Source organism: Phyllostomus discolor, chromosome 2 (assembly GCF_004126475.2).
Source record: "Phyllostomus discolor isolate MPI-MPIP mPhyDis1 chromosome 2, mPhyDis1.pri.v3, whole genome shotgun sequence".
NCBI classification, from domain to species: domain Eukaryota; kingdom Metazoa; phylum Chordata; class Mammalia; order Chiroptera; family Phyllostomidae; genus Phyllostomus; species Phyllostomus discolor.
The window spans coordinates 38,620,499-38,635,765 of record NC_040904.2 but is presented as its reverse complement, the minus strand read 5'-3'; the positions used below and the strand labels follow the sequence as shown (position 1 = coordinate 38,635,765).

The 15,267-nt window shown below is 36.0% G+C and overlaps 1 protein-coding gene across 5 annotated transcripts in view; it reads left to right on the top strand.

The window, feature by feature from the left end:
• Positions 1-15,267, top strand: part of TBL1XR1 (TBL1X receptor 1) — a 150,935-nt gene that overhangs the window by 71,841 nt on the left and 63,827 nt on the right. For 4 of the 5 annotated variants that reach the window (XM_036017713.1, XM_028504905.2, XM_036017711.1 and 1 more), the window contains one exon: positions 8,442-8,516. The exons of the other annotated variant lie outside the window; for it this stretch is intronic. The gene's annotated coding sequence lies outside the window, so the exon portion shown is untranslated. Of the gene's footprint in view, positions 1-8,441; positions 8,517-15,267 lie in introns of those variants that run through there. 5 annotated transcript variants of the gene reach the window in all.

Sequence of the window (15,267 nt, the reverse complement as noted above, 5' to 3'; positions counted from 1 at the left end):
ACTTTCAAGCTATGTAAGCAATTATAATTAGCTGATACTTATTCTGTAAGAAAACATCTTTAGATGTGTAAAAAGATTGGTGCTTTTTATTTATAGTCTTATCATAGTCTTACAGTTTTATCATAGTCTTCTCTCTCTTTTTAAAACAATAGTTGAACTCTTTCCTTGTTGAGCCATCTAATATAGCATCTCTGCAGAGTGCAGTATTATATAATAGCTCCATTTTACAGAGGACACTGAGGACTTCCTCATAATTCTATGGGTATGACGTGAAAGAGCTGAGTTTGTAAATGGAAAGAGTAGAAATCCTTTGTTCTTTTCATTTTACTTCTAGTGTCTTTCAAGTGTTTGACAATGGCAAAGGAATGATAATATTTTAATACTTTTTTTATTTAACTTAACTGTTACAAATAGTGTCACATAATATGTTTGAATGCTTTAGAAAATTTTCTGCCCAAAGAATGGTTATAAAGTTTTAGTAGAGAATGCTTGAGTAATTTTTTTTTTTTTTTTAAAGATTTTATTTATTTATTTTTAGGGAGGGAAGGAAGGGAGAGAGAGATAGAGAGAAAGAGAGAGAGAGAGAGAGAGACATCAATGTGCGGTTGCTGGGGGTTATGGCCTGCAACCCAGGAATGTACCCTGGCTGGGAATCGAACCTGGGACACTTTGGTTCCCAGCCCGAGCTCAATCCACCGAGCTACGCCAGCCAGGGCTGAGTAATTTTTTTTTTAACTTGGTCTGTTACTTTTTTCTTTAAATATCTTCACCTCATTTAACCTAAGCACTTCATTTGGATCTGTAGAAGTTTGAGTGATCTTGGGAATTACTTCATGGCCAACAAAGTACTGTCTGTTGTCTTTTTTGTGTGTTTGTGAATAAAGTTTTTTTTTTTTTGAAACAGTACTGCCTATTCAATTGCATATTGTCTCTGGCTGCTTTGCACTACAGTATCAGAGTTGAGTCTCTTTGGTAGAGACCACATGGCCTGCAAACCCAAACATACTTTCTGGCCATAGCCTTGCCAACCCGCAAATCATCGCATAGGGGTGGCTGACAAGTAAGAAGGAATAGTTGTGTTCATCTAGTCTCAGTCAGTGCTTTATTATAATTTGGGTGGTGGGCAAGGAGAGGAGTAGTGTTTTGTATTGAGTAAATAATTACTTAAGAAAGGTTGTCTTCTTTCTTTCCATGATCCCTGAAATGGTCATGGGGTCACAGGAGCATGGGAAGGAGAACGAACCTCTGTCCCCCTGTGTTTGTGTCCCAAGTGAATCAGGCAGACAACACAGTTTGTATTTGCTGGTTTAAATGTTTCATTTTAAATTTGGTGAAAAGTTAAATTGAAAGCAACTTGGCAAATCACCATCAGGTGACAATTTGGCATTTTTTATAATTATGAACATGTCATTTAGATATTTTATTGTATACTTAGAATGAATTGTGTTAAGACAGGCTATCCTTGATTTCTTGAAAGAATGTAGTATCTCTGACAGCCACTTTAAACATGGTATTTAAATGAGCAATGTATTTAAACTTTAAAACATTTGTTGGTAGTGTCTAGATTATACCAATTTAAAAAATACGAAGTCAAAGCAGCCAGTTTTTTTTAATGTGAAAATATGTAAAGAAACACTCTTAAAAATAGGAAGTCAAAGCAACCAGTTTTTATTTTTTATGTGAAAATATGTAAAGAAACACTCTTAGTAAAGACACAGACAAGTGACTCATCTCTTTCATTAGTAGATAGAAATAGTGTGACACATTAAAATTCTGGACCCAACACCCAGCTTGATGTAAATATAATTTTTCTCTTTGTGTGCAAAATACTTCTGATGACAATATTCATTTTATTAATCATCTGCTGTCATATTTTTAGCTTAAAAAGAGGTTAAGAAGCTTACTCCTTTCTATTACCAAGTGAAAGTTGAAGACTTAGTTTTTTAAGTGTGATTGCTTTAAAAATGCAACCGATGTGCAGATTTCCACCCTAGATCAATTCAGTTTGCGTGAGGGACCCACTATGTCACAGTTAGGTTAGAATTGGGAAAGGTGTTTCTGTAGGACACACTTAACCAAAGACCCAATATCCCTGGCAGAGCCGTTTTCATTTCTGTCCAGAGTGTTTTGTTCACCAGGATAGTTTTTGCATCGTCCTAGCCTAATTAGCTACTCAATTTTGGTATCTTGAATCAAATTTCGGCCCCTGGGGAGAGTGAGAAACCTAGTACGATCAAGGAATTATGTCAGTTTTTCTTTTGTTAAGTAGCAAGGCATTGTTTATGTGGTCTTGAGCAAATTTGGAGAAAGCAAAGTTTGTTTTTCCATCCTATTATTTCTTACATCCTTACACTGTTTATTGCCTCCCGTCACACCAGTACTTGTTTCTTTCTCCCAGGCTACTTAAAAAAATAAAAGGTTAGCTGCTATTAGCTTTGTGTTAAGAAGAAAACAATCTTATATCTTGTCACATTTCTAAGGCATCATAAATAGATACACCATTAATTTAGTAACAGTTTTTTGGAAGAGAAGAAAGTAGTTTGTTGATGTACCACTTTTTAAGTAACTGACAAGTGTGTTTTCCGTCTTTGTAGTATCCCAACTACAGTTTGAGTCTATGACTTCTCATGTTCAGTTCTCTGTCATCAAAAGTTAGTGAACTGGAAACTTTTGTTCTGTAGCTGTTAGCGCCTAAAAAATCAATTTAATTTTTAATAACATTTGATACTGCCCAAATCAATCTTTAATTTTAAAAAGTTTGTGGCTTTTAGTATAAGAGAATTTGTAGTTTTTATTGTCTTTAATTGCATGGCTTACTCTTTGACAAATTTTGGGGTACTTCATAGTTTTTTGTTTTATTCCTGCACAATAGTTTTTTGTATAAATCTAACAAAATTCAAGTACATGTGATGATACCAATGAAACTAACTCAATTGAAGTAGTAACTATATAATTAGTGCATATTTATTTTATAATGCATATTTAAATTGTTTTTAAATTGGATTTGTGGTCTTGAGTGTATTCCATCTTTAGAAAATTGGAATTATAATATGCAACTCAAGTCCATTTTCCCTAAGTTTCTTAAATAACAAAGAAAAGTGAAAATCATAGCCAGAGATGGTAAACTTGTGTTTGCTCTGACTACTCTGCCTTTGAGTCTGATCTCAGGGTCAGTTTCCTTAAGATATCCCTTCTGTTACAGCCCTTCCCTTTTTCCACTGGCTGTCTAGCATATTATATGAATGTGATTCCATGGAAATTGAGAAGGGGTTTAGGAGAGTTCAGTATATAATGCTTTTAGACTCAAGTTTAGAGGCTTTGATGAATACATAGTATGATACTAGAGGTTGCCATGTTGAAGAAGGCTATTAATGAAAGTCTTGTGAAATGGATCAATGGAATTGAGAAAATTCCATTGAAACTTCTATTTTCAAATACAGTCTTTTTTTAGTTCCAGTTGAAGGTAATCACTGTTTATTTTACTTTTAATCGTGTGCTAAGCAATTTAGTTTGGACATTATCTGTGACACTTTTTTTGCCCACAAGTTCACTTAATAAGAAATGCATCCAAGCCTATTAGTTATGGTAGGATCATTATGTTTTTCTTTTAATTTGGGGGGATGATTTTCCAAATCCAAACAATTCATTTGAACTTTTTATTTCTTAAGGATACCAAGTATACCTTCTTGAATTTGTTACTGGCCATTAGGTTCTGTAATAGATTATGTTGGAACTGTAAATTATAAACAACTTTTCTATTTGTACCTTTTCTCAGGAAAAGGGCCTATAATTCATTAGCTTTTCAAAGAGATCTACAAATCAAATAAGTTTACTCCTAAAGACTTCAGGGTAGTATTTCTGAAGATCAGTCAAAATATACCATTGAACTATTTTATAGGATTTTTGCATATTAAACAATCCTAATTATGTGTAGGTGGTAGATTTTAGACGATGACTACTGAGTCAGCAGTGTCGGTTTTATGCCTAAAGCCTTTTCTAAAATGAGAACTTCTTTTATTTTAGGTAAAATGTTCTGAAATACAGATTCCAAAAGCAAAGCTTTTTGTTTGGAGATAAAACCAAAACCTACAAACATTTATTTCATTACAAGAAAGAAAGCACATAGGTTTAATGTATGTAGAACAAATTAGTTGATAGTTTTATGCTGATTTTATATAAGACAGTGAGGTGGTTTTTTTGTTTGTTTTGATGGCAAAAGATCAGTCTTTATTGGTCAGTTCCTGGTGTAGCTAGGCTCTCCTAAGCACTATTAAAATTTTAAAAAGTTGTAGTTCTTCCTAACCAATATGATTTATTTGTGCTACACTTCATTCTGTACTATGTTTTATTTTCAAATATGTATGTACTTATTTCTGTTGTGCGTAGAAATTTTACAACACTTCATAAACATACATATCTTAAGAACTCTATATGTTTAAGGCACTATTCTTAGTCCTGAGATGGGTCAGCCAGATGAGCAGATGAGTCCCTGGTCTCCAGGAGACTGAGAAGGGGAGGCATGACGAGAGAATAAGGCATTACAGAGTTGTGGTGAGAGAGACGCAGATTTCTCTTCCCCAGAAAGTGGAGTGCACAGGCCAGGGAGGAAGCTCATTTGGGCTGAATCTTGGCGGGCAGAAGCACAGTAGGAGCACATTTCTGGCAGAGGAATGAGCAATATCATGGCAGCCAGAGTACCGAGAACAGGGAGAGAGGATGATCTGCTCTGAGGAGAGTAGAGGGTATTTTAGCAGGCAAGGTTAAAGGCAGGTGCAAAGGATACACATGATTTTGGTTTTTGAACAACTTGAATTACTTTAGTGCTAATGGTTTTAACATACCAAGTTTTTTAGACTGTAGGATGCACCGGACTATAAGACGCACCTAGGTTTTAGAGGAGGAAAATAGGAAAACAAATTTTGAAGCAAAAAAATGTGGTAAAGTACTTAATAACACAAATAACATAGGCTGCCCCCCTTGCCCATCGCCACAGTGAGACAGGTAAGCTACATTCGGACTATAAGACACACCCCCCTGGCTGGCATAGCTCAGTGGATTGAGCTTGGGCTGTGAACCGAAGTGTCACAGGTTCGATTCCCAGTCAGGGCACATGCCTGGGTTGCAGGCCATGGCCCTCAGCAACCGCACATTGATGTTTCTCTCTCTCTCTTTCTCCCTCCTTTCCAATTGATTGATAAATAAATAAATAAATAAAATAAAAAATTTTAAAAAAAGACACACCCCACCCCCCAAATTTGGGATGGGGGTGCGTCTTATAGTCTGAAAAACACGGTGCATTCTGTCAGATTATCTTAAGTACGCCTTAGGTTTTTGTAATTCTTTTGTAAAATACATAATTATATCTTTTAAAATCCAGATGTTCATTTTATAAGGTGAAGAATTGTGTGGCATGCTTTATAAATACACTCACAATGGCTGGTGCATAGGTATGTGAGTCAAATAGAAAAATATGTAAAATAGAATCTAAAATACAACCCTGCACATGTTTGTTTCTTTAGCAGTTCTTCAGTTTTCCAGATTGTATTATATGTGCAAATAGGCAGACCTGTTGACACATCCTTTTCCATGGATTAATTCACCCTTCAAATCCTAAAATCAAATATTTATTTTACTAGCTAAACATTTATCAAACCACTGTTGTGATTTTTCTCTTAAGGGCCACAGTCTAATGGGAAAAGTTAAGTGAGTGAATAAAGAAAAGAAGGGTGGAGAAAAGACAGAGAAAATGAGATTTGAGACACATACGAGGGTGATAAGAGAAAGATTCGCTGGCCATGGTAAATTAAGAGAAGACAACCAGGAAGAGGAGGAAAGAATCTAACAGTTGGAATGATCTAATTTTATTTTTTTCAAAGGTAGATCTGTGAGTTTGTATGTTGTGTATGAATACATCCCAGTGGTGAAAACAAGTATCCATTGGGGTACAGTGCTGTATTAGTCTACTTATGTTCATTTTAGATTTAAAAATTCTTTATTGCAGTGTAGATGTTCACATTTGTGCCCTTATTTGCCTGTAATGACAGAGCTATGTATAACATAGGGTACAGAATGGTTTTCAGAAGGCGGAGTATCCCACAAAGCCACAGTGGCACACCCATTCACTTGTTCCATTTCTAGGAATTGCTGTGCAGAGGGTGGGGGGGCGCCCAAAACTCCCAGAATTACCTTCTGGAGGGCTGGTGCCTTTGTAGCACAGGCTTCCGCCAGTAGGTGAGTGTTCTGGGAAGCCACCTGTATCCGTGTACCAGCTGGCCTTGTTGTGAGAGGCCGCATTCGGCCTTAGTGAATTTTTTTGAAGACTCTTTGAACACACTTGTCCATTTCATGAAACAGCTTTACCTCCATACCCGACCCTCTGTATTTACCTGATCTTGCCCCAGTGACCTTTTTGTTTCCCGTAATGAAAAAAGTCCTCAAAGGGAAACATTTTGCTGATGTGAAAAATGTGAAACAAAAAGTGGCAGAAGCACTAAAAGGCATCAAAATCAACTAGTTCAAAACTGTTTTGAGCAGTAGAAAAACATCTTGATGAGTGTATTGCATCAGATGGAATGTACTTTGAAGGTGACTGAGGTTTAAACATACACAATTTTCTAAATAAATTCCAGCTTTTGGGGGGGTTCCTCCTCATATTTAAGCTTACTATACTGTAAGTTTACTTGTGTTTGAATCTGTAGATTTATGGGTTATATTACCTAGTTTTAAACAAGCTCCACAAATAACACTAATCACTTAAAGATTGCTACAAAGAAACTGAGTATGAGAAATAATAAGAATAGGAAACAAGAAGATGGTAGACCTGATACAAACTATTAGGAGTTTTTCCCCTGTCATGTTCTGATCATTTTAGAAGATGGATAAAAAATGTACAGATTATCTAGAAAGATACGTGACACAAAGGCATGCATTCACTATTGGTATTGATGAGCCTTGCTGAAAGAGTAAATTGTGTTTGGGGATTTTAGTTAATAATGATACAAAACCATCATGACGTAAAAGACATTTAAAAGTCAAGAAACTAGAATGTTTTAAAACAGTATTATAGCTTTCTAAATAAATGACTTTTATTTAAAAATTGGTTTTGTGTATTTCACAATGTACACAGTTCAGTAGCACATATTAATTATTTATAAATAAGTAGAATAAATGTATGACCAAACTTCTTTCTGATAAGGGTAATCTGCCAGTTTTTGGATAACAAGTTGCCCTCTCTGGTTTATAGCTTAAAAACTAATGAAAATTTTATAGTAAAATAATTGATGTTTATAACAAATGACCGTGAGGTAAACAGCCTAGCAGTAATCTAATTTCTAGTGGGACTCAATCAGGATAGCTACAGAACCTTTCTTCAGTAAGTGTTAGAAAGGATCTGCCAGCTACCTCATGAGTGTCTTCTAACAAAAACCTGTGGGGCTCCTTCCTCTGTCTTGAAACATCAAAGGCTGGTGGGATATTATATGTTGATGCAGCCATCTGTAATTTCAGCTAAGTCTGTGACAGAGTCAATAAATGTTACTTTAATTTCTAGATTTCCTTATAACTTAAGATACATAACAGCACAAGAGTCATCGTATGGCCACGGAGTTGGCAAGCAGCACCAGTGAAAGTTCCAGTAAAGATAACACCCGAAGGGAGCAAACTTGAAGGGACTGAATTGGGTCTGCAGTTATTCAGTGTATTTGCTCAGTTATCTTCATAGTGTTTCCTGACTGACTTGACTGTACCATATGTGAGTGTCTGAGGTACAGCTCCTGCGCCCCTCTCTGTGGCATCAGCCTGTACTTGACAGAAGATGGTGCTCCGCCCTGGCACACGGTGGACTCCACTCTGTCCCGCAGTCTCCATGCTGACAGGGTGTGCGGGAAACCGCCGGTGTGTGCATATTTACAGAAGAGGTTCATGGGAAGTCATATGCTGTGACTTAGCAGAAAAGACTGGATTAACTCTAAAATGCAAACTCTGAAGAGATTAAAGTTTAATAAGTTTTGATTGAAATGGTTTTAGATACCAGTCATGTATTTCTCTTTATTATTAAACAGAATATAGAGAATATAAGTTTAATACCATTCTTCACGGTTCACAATTATAGATTATTAACATACTGCACTTTTACAGTAATATTTGCCCAAGTCGAGTTGAATGTGGGTCAGGTAGTGCAAATTTATTTCTCGAGTCTCGTTTTGTTCGTTGCATCACTCTGTTAGGAATGCTACAAAGATTCAGTGCCTGCCACATGTTACGCACTCAGAAGTTGCTGCTGTTGTTTATAACAATTGCTTAGGGGGAGAAAGATAGTCACTGGTGGAGACCATACAGACATAAATGAAGACTGTTTCATGCATGTAGAATTTGGCATGAGGAATCTTTTAAACTGAATTTGTCTTAGGGCACACTGAATATTTTACTTTCCTTTTTCTCAGCATCAGCAACAGCAACTTGTGATTGGCGGCACCGGATATTCAGTTGTACATCCCCACATCAATGCACTGCCAATGGTAAGAATTCTCCCCACTCCGAATGTTAGAGTGCTTTCATTGCTCCTTTTAGCGTTCACTTATTTTAAAGACTCTGTTAAGGATTTTGAAAGCTTCTCACAAAATATACATGTGTTCCTAAAGAAATGCTTTTTAAAAATACATAATTTGAGGTACTTAACATATTTTTTGAATATTTAGTATTAAAAATGAAAAGGCAAGTCCTTATTTTGAATATTTCCACTATCTATAGGTTTTAAAACCTCTTGGTTATGGTTATCCCGATGAAGAGTATTATTATGTAGTGATATTTCTGTATTTTACCAGGTAGATTACATGTGAATAGAATTTTCATGATGAACTTAATGTTTTTAGTGGAGTAATAGCTTGTGTTTTTGTCTGTCATCTTGTCTAATTTTGCATGTTGCATTTATCCTAATATTTATACTTAATGGGGATTTAAATGGCTGAAATTCTGCCTGTTTTTAGCTAGTGAATAATTTTTGGGAGAAACATTTTTATCTGTTTCACCATTTAGAAACCTTTCCTTGTGGAATGAAAATCTGTCCACTGTGTTATATAGCAGAAAGACCACTGGACTCTGTAGGAGTTAGAATTTGCTTTCTTTCTTGCATGTGTCTTGGATGACTTTTGGCAAGTACTCATAAAATTCGATGATGGAATTGGAATAAATTAAGTTTACTCCAGCTATAGGTTAAGTGATCTCATCACTCTTCATTTTAGATTAGAATGATTCTCCCTTACAAAGAGTAATTCCTTACCTAAATTGTATTGCTGTGTATTTTGGAGCTCAGTAAATAGCAGGAGAAATCATTTTACTTTTTGTTATTTAGAATTACTTAACAAAATCTGTTTCAAAATAGTGCATCATCAAAAATTTAAATAATTTTTACTTAATCAGATTTTTGCTTTAAAAATTAAATCGGGGAGCTATAGAAACTGATTAAGGTTGATAGAATTTTATGAGAGATAGTAGATATATCAGTATGAAATAAAAACTAAAAATTAACAAGAACCTGGATACCAGGGTGCGATAAGTTATCTGTGGGAATATTCCTAGAAGAGGATTCATTTTAAAGATGGATTTGTCAGTATGTTGATAAGGGGAGGATGTCCTTTGTCTAAACTACCTTTTGAATTCTTGTTGGAGGGTGGGGAATGACCTCTCTCTCGCTACCTCCCTCCCCTCCTGTCCCCTCTCTCCTTCTCTCCCCACTACTGCTCTCTCCCCCGTCCCCTCCCCTGCTGCCTCCTTCAGCAGCTCATGGGGAATGTTGGGAAAAATAGGAATCTTTTTCTGTCTTTACCCAGCTTGAAGTATTACATGGTTTTTAATTAATTTATGAATTACTTGCTGGGTTCTTTAGGGTGCTTGGGTGACTCATTAACTCATTAAACATACTATTTTTTTTTCTTTTGGAACACTACAGAGTTTCTATTGTAAGAAGCAGCTCTGTGGTAAATCATCTTTGGCTTTTTGGAATATCTGCCTCTGGTGTTTTGTTTGAAGTTCACATTTGAAACCTGTTAGTTTACTAAGTTGTTGGAGTCTTACCTATTCGTGACACGTCTGCTCTGAGCATCAGGTGTACAGGGTTTTGGTGTCTGTGATGCACCTGCCCTCAAGAAGTTTGAAATGTGCTGCTCACGTAGGCTGTGTGGCTGCTTTGTCTTGGAAACAACTCGTAGACTGTTTTAAATCAGATCATCTCACACTTGCCAATTTTGTTGAACATACCTGAAAATCATTTCTAAGTTATGACCACAGAAATGTATGTTTATTCATGTTAGTGTTCATATATGTGTGTGTATTAGAGATGAAGGACAGAATTAACAACAAACTTGCTTGCATTCATCTGAGGACACGAAAGACATTTCTTCTACACGCTGGCATGCAGTACTTGTAAATTTACAGACACTGGTCCAAAATGGTGATTCTCCTGCGAACCTGAGAAATGCTGTAGTGTTTAGGATTATGCCTGTGCTGTGTGTGTTCTCTGAACATGCCATAAAGGAATGCTTTGTGGGAACAGTTAGCTCTAGTACCCCCACACCCACCCTCAACTTCGCTCTTCATATAATAACCATGAGGGATCCATAACATTCGTTTTTTATCCCACTCACCACTTGTCCAGGTATAAGTTATTTTAATTGCACCTTAAATCGTCATTATTTACAGCTACTTCCTATAAAAATGTTTTATACTACTTTTTATAATTACTTTATTGAATTAATAGAACCCATTGGCCAACAGGTGTGTATTATTACTTTAACTTTATATTGTGAAAAATTTCAAACGTACATGAAAGTAGAGAGAATAGATTAATAAACTCTCACCTTGCTGCAGTAGTCAACAGTTTTTCATTAACCATCTTGCTACTATTCCCCTGTGGGGGCACCTCCACACTTGATTATTTTGAAGCCAACACTTTAAGCGCATGATTTCATTCATAAATGTTTTAGTATGTATCTATGGAAGATATGGACTATTTAAAAACGTGTGCCACCACACCATTATCACACTTTAAAAATTAGCAATATTTTTTATTTGAAAAGGAATTTAAATATACTTTTAAAATTGTAGTGCAAAAACAAAATTTATCTTAACAATTTTAAGTGTGCAGTTAGTACACGTATGTGTAGTGTTAACTGTATTTACATTGTTATACAACAGATTGCTAGAACTTTTTCATCTTGCAAAACTGAAACTATGTACCTACTGAACTGCCACTCCCAATTCTCCCTCTCCCCCAGCCATTAGCAGCAACCAGTTCACTGCTTATTGCTATGAGTCTGACTACTTTAGCTACCTTGTATAAATGGAATCGTACAGTATTTTTCCTTTGTGCCTGGCTTGTATAACTTAACATAATGTCCTCTAGGTTCATGCATGTTATACCATATGACAGGATTTCATTTCTGTCTTTCTAAAGGCCGAATAATACTTTGTATGTATATGTCATGTTTCCTTTATTCGTTGTCAGTGGACATTTGGGTTGCTTACACCTTTGACTGTGGTGAATGATGCTGTGATGAACATGGGTGTGCATGTATCTCTTTCAGATCCTGCTTTCAGTTCTTTTGGCTGTATACTCAGAAGTGAGGTTGCTGGATCATAGGTAGTAGTTTTAATTTTTTTAAGCACCTCCATATTGTTTTACAAAGTGGCTGCACCATTGTATATTCCCAACAGTAGTGGACATGAGTTCTGATTGCTCTACATTCTTGGCAATACTTGCCATTTTCTTTGGATTGTTTAGTTTTATTTTATTAAATAATGGACATCCTAATGATTGGGATGTAATGACAGTAATCTCTTAATATCACCATATATCCATTTAGTTTGTTTCCCCATCGTCTCATAAATAATATTTTTACAACATCACAACAGAATTCATATATTATCTTTGGTTGGAATGTGCAGCTTATGCGTTTAGCTCTTTATTAAAAATCTTTCTCCTTTAGAGAAAACCCAACCCATAAGGTTTCTTCATTCAGTATTTTATTAACTGCATTCCTGTAGTAAAATGCCTCTCTTTACCTTGTATATTTTGGTAAATTGGTAGATGCAAAAGTTTCATCTAATTCAGGCCTTTTTGCTTTATTTGGGAGGGAGGGATGGTGTGGTGCTAAGTAGTTCCATGAAGAAGCACACAATGTTTGGTTGTCTCTTTGTTATTCTAGGTGGTCAGTGTGGGCCATTTCCTTGATCCATTATTTCTATGAGTGTACAGAATGTTGACATTGTAGTTGTGTTGAGTCTTTATTATCTGTAACCTTTCTACAAACAGAAAATTCTCTCATTAGATGCTTGGTTTGCCCTGTGGTACAGTTGCCACAGGAGAGGCACACTGAAATACTTGATTCTTTCCTTTATTTACTAATTTTCAAGTACTGAGTTGTTGCCTAGAATCCTGGAAAAGTAGACCAGTGAGAACTATTTAAGGTGTCATTATGAGTTTGTAGATTTAAATGTTTATTGCATTGTCATTTTTACTCTTTATTTTATGGATGTGCTTACATTGTGTTGGCCTAAAAAGCCTTTTTGAGTTGACCTCTGAGTCTCTTTGACAGTGGCTTTCATAAAAATCAATACTTGTTAATGCATTTATTTTGAAACAATTCATAAGCCATCTACCTTTTTTGTTTTTGGTGCTACCCATAGTAAAGATGGATATTTATTTCAAAAGACTTTGCACTATCTTCTTGCCATGTAACAGAGCAGACCTCATTGCCACCACCAACATACTGTGTGTGTGTGTGTGTGCGCGCACGTGCGCACACACACACACACACACGCATAGTTACAGGAGCCAAGGCTTGAACAGATCTCCTCATTTGCAGTTCAGCATTTAAAAAAATTCTGTCCTACGAATTATATAGAATCTGAATATTCTTCCAAGGTGCATCATGAGAGCTTTCACAGGACCTCTGGAGGAGATGGAATAATGGGATTAAAGCATCTTGATTAAGATATCTAGGTGTTTTTCATTGCTGTTAAGAACTAAAGAAGCAAACTATCAGGAAAAAAAATTAATTGAAATTAGAATTTTTTCTTACCTACTTACATTCTCTTATTCAGAAAGATAGTTATTCGGTGTTTACTCTCCTTTGTCTATATTTATTCACTCGTTAAATCATTCTCCCCACCCTTAATTTTTCAGTTATAAAATTTCCATTTGTTTATTTTTATACTTTATTTCAAGTGCATACTTGTACCGTGTGGAAGATGGATAAAGTAGCTGCCTTAATGTATTTGATAATTCTCATGCCTGGATCATATCCAGGTTAGCATATGATTGTTGTGTGTTGAATAATTTTTTGATTATATCCTCTTGGGAGAATGATTTTTCCTTTTGATTAAAGCGGGTGATCAGCATGGTTGGGTTGAAACTACACGTTCTGTCTCACTGTAGTGTGGGCAGCGGTTGCAATGTTAGGTCATTTTTCAAGGCTATTGCTAAGCTGCCTTGGTTTTCTCCTCACAGGTAGCACTCAGGATTAATGTAGAACCTGCACAGTGGCTCACTTACATCTTTAGCTCTTGAAATCTTAGCTTCTTTGGGTGTGTTCTGCGTAGACACCTTAGGATGAACTTGGGGCTTTGCTGGTTCATACACAGAAGTACAGGGTCCCCTCCTTCAGCTTCCATACCTAGCAGCACCCAGAAGCATCTTTTCCTGGTCTAGTTTGGTTCTTTTGGATTGAAAGGACTGACTTAATCAAGCTTTTGAGGGACCCCTTCCCCAAATAGGTATGTCAGTTACAGTCTTTATAGCAAGTGTGCTCAGAAGAATAACAGGAAGGTAGAATTCAAAAAATGGAGTAGTGCCTCCTGTCAGATAAATCCACAAACCATGACCACACTCTCTGGATAACAAACAAACAAAAACCATTATGAGGACACTATAGAAGAAGCAAAAATGAGTAGAAACTGGACTGGCTTTGGTGAGCTTCCTCATGGTTTTGACTGAGGACAGTCTCCTGCTGGCTTGTTGGCAGTCTCACTGGTTTGAGGAATCAGGCGGAGTTCAGAACTAACTACACAGTAGTTGCAGATTAAGGAGTCAGCAGCAGGAAGAGGGAGGGTATCCTAGAACCACAGAGTAGGGTACCAAATACTGTGTCTAAACGCTGCCAAATACAGGGTTGTTCCCTAACCCGGAAACAGTTTAGGTGTCTCTCAGCATGAGAATAGTAGGTAAACTGTGCTACGTTAGTACAACAGAATATTACTGAGCAATAAAGAGGAGCAAACTATTTATCGATGCCTGCAGAAACTTTGAAAACACTACGCTGAGTAGCCATCCATAAAACAGAACATTAGTGTATAATTCCATTTATACGATGTCCTAAAAAAACAACAGGCACATTTTATCTGCTCAAAATATGGGGTGGAGGAAACAACTAAATTGTATTGTCAAAAAAAAATGTAGTTGTCATGGCTTAGAAATGATGCCTGGGTTTTGGGGACAGGGATTGAGTGGGAAAAGGCATTGGGAACTTCTTAGGGCAGTGGTAATAATATCCTGTGTTCTGTTAGGGAGTTTGGTTACTTGAGCATATTCATTTGTCAAAACTCATTGAATGGTACGCCTAGTATGTATCCATTGTATTTTGTGTGAAGTTTTTTTTTCTTTAAAGAAAAACCATATTAAATACTTTGCTATAGTTAGTGATAGGCAAGCTGAAAAATATATGGTAGAATTATACTGAGGTCTGCAGCTTCTTTTGAAATGCTCCAAAAATTGAGACCAATTAATAGATGTGTCAAAACCAATATAAAGAAATGTTAATTTTAAGGTCTTTGGTGGTGGCTGGGTTCATATTTTTGGTATAGTTCTTTTAATTCTTCAGTATGTTTTTCAGTATGTAAATTTTTTAGTAAAATATTATAAAGATACTAATAGGTAATATTTCTCTAAACCAGATTCCTCTTGTTAATATGTTGTTTTTAGTGGCTTTTATCAAACTTGATATTGTTTCTTTATATTTGAAAATAGTTTGAGTTTACCACTTCTCTGCCTGTGCATGGAGCTCTGAACAGTGTAGGGTGCAGAATGATGCAGAAATATAAACAATAAAAGAGGTAAGACAAAACATATCCACATGATAATTTGATTACTTCAAAGTGACATAGCAAAGACTCATTAAGATAATTTATAATACATAAATTCTGAGGGAATGGATACATAATTAGAGTATGCTGAGGGGATGGAATGGATACATAATTAGAATATGCTCAGAGTCA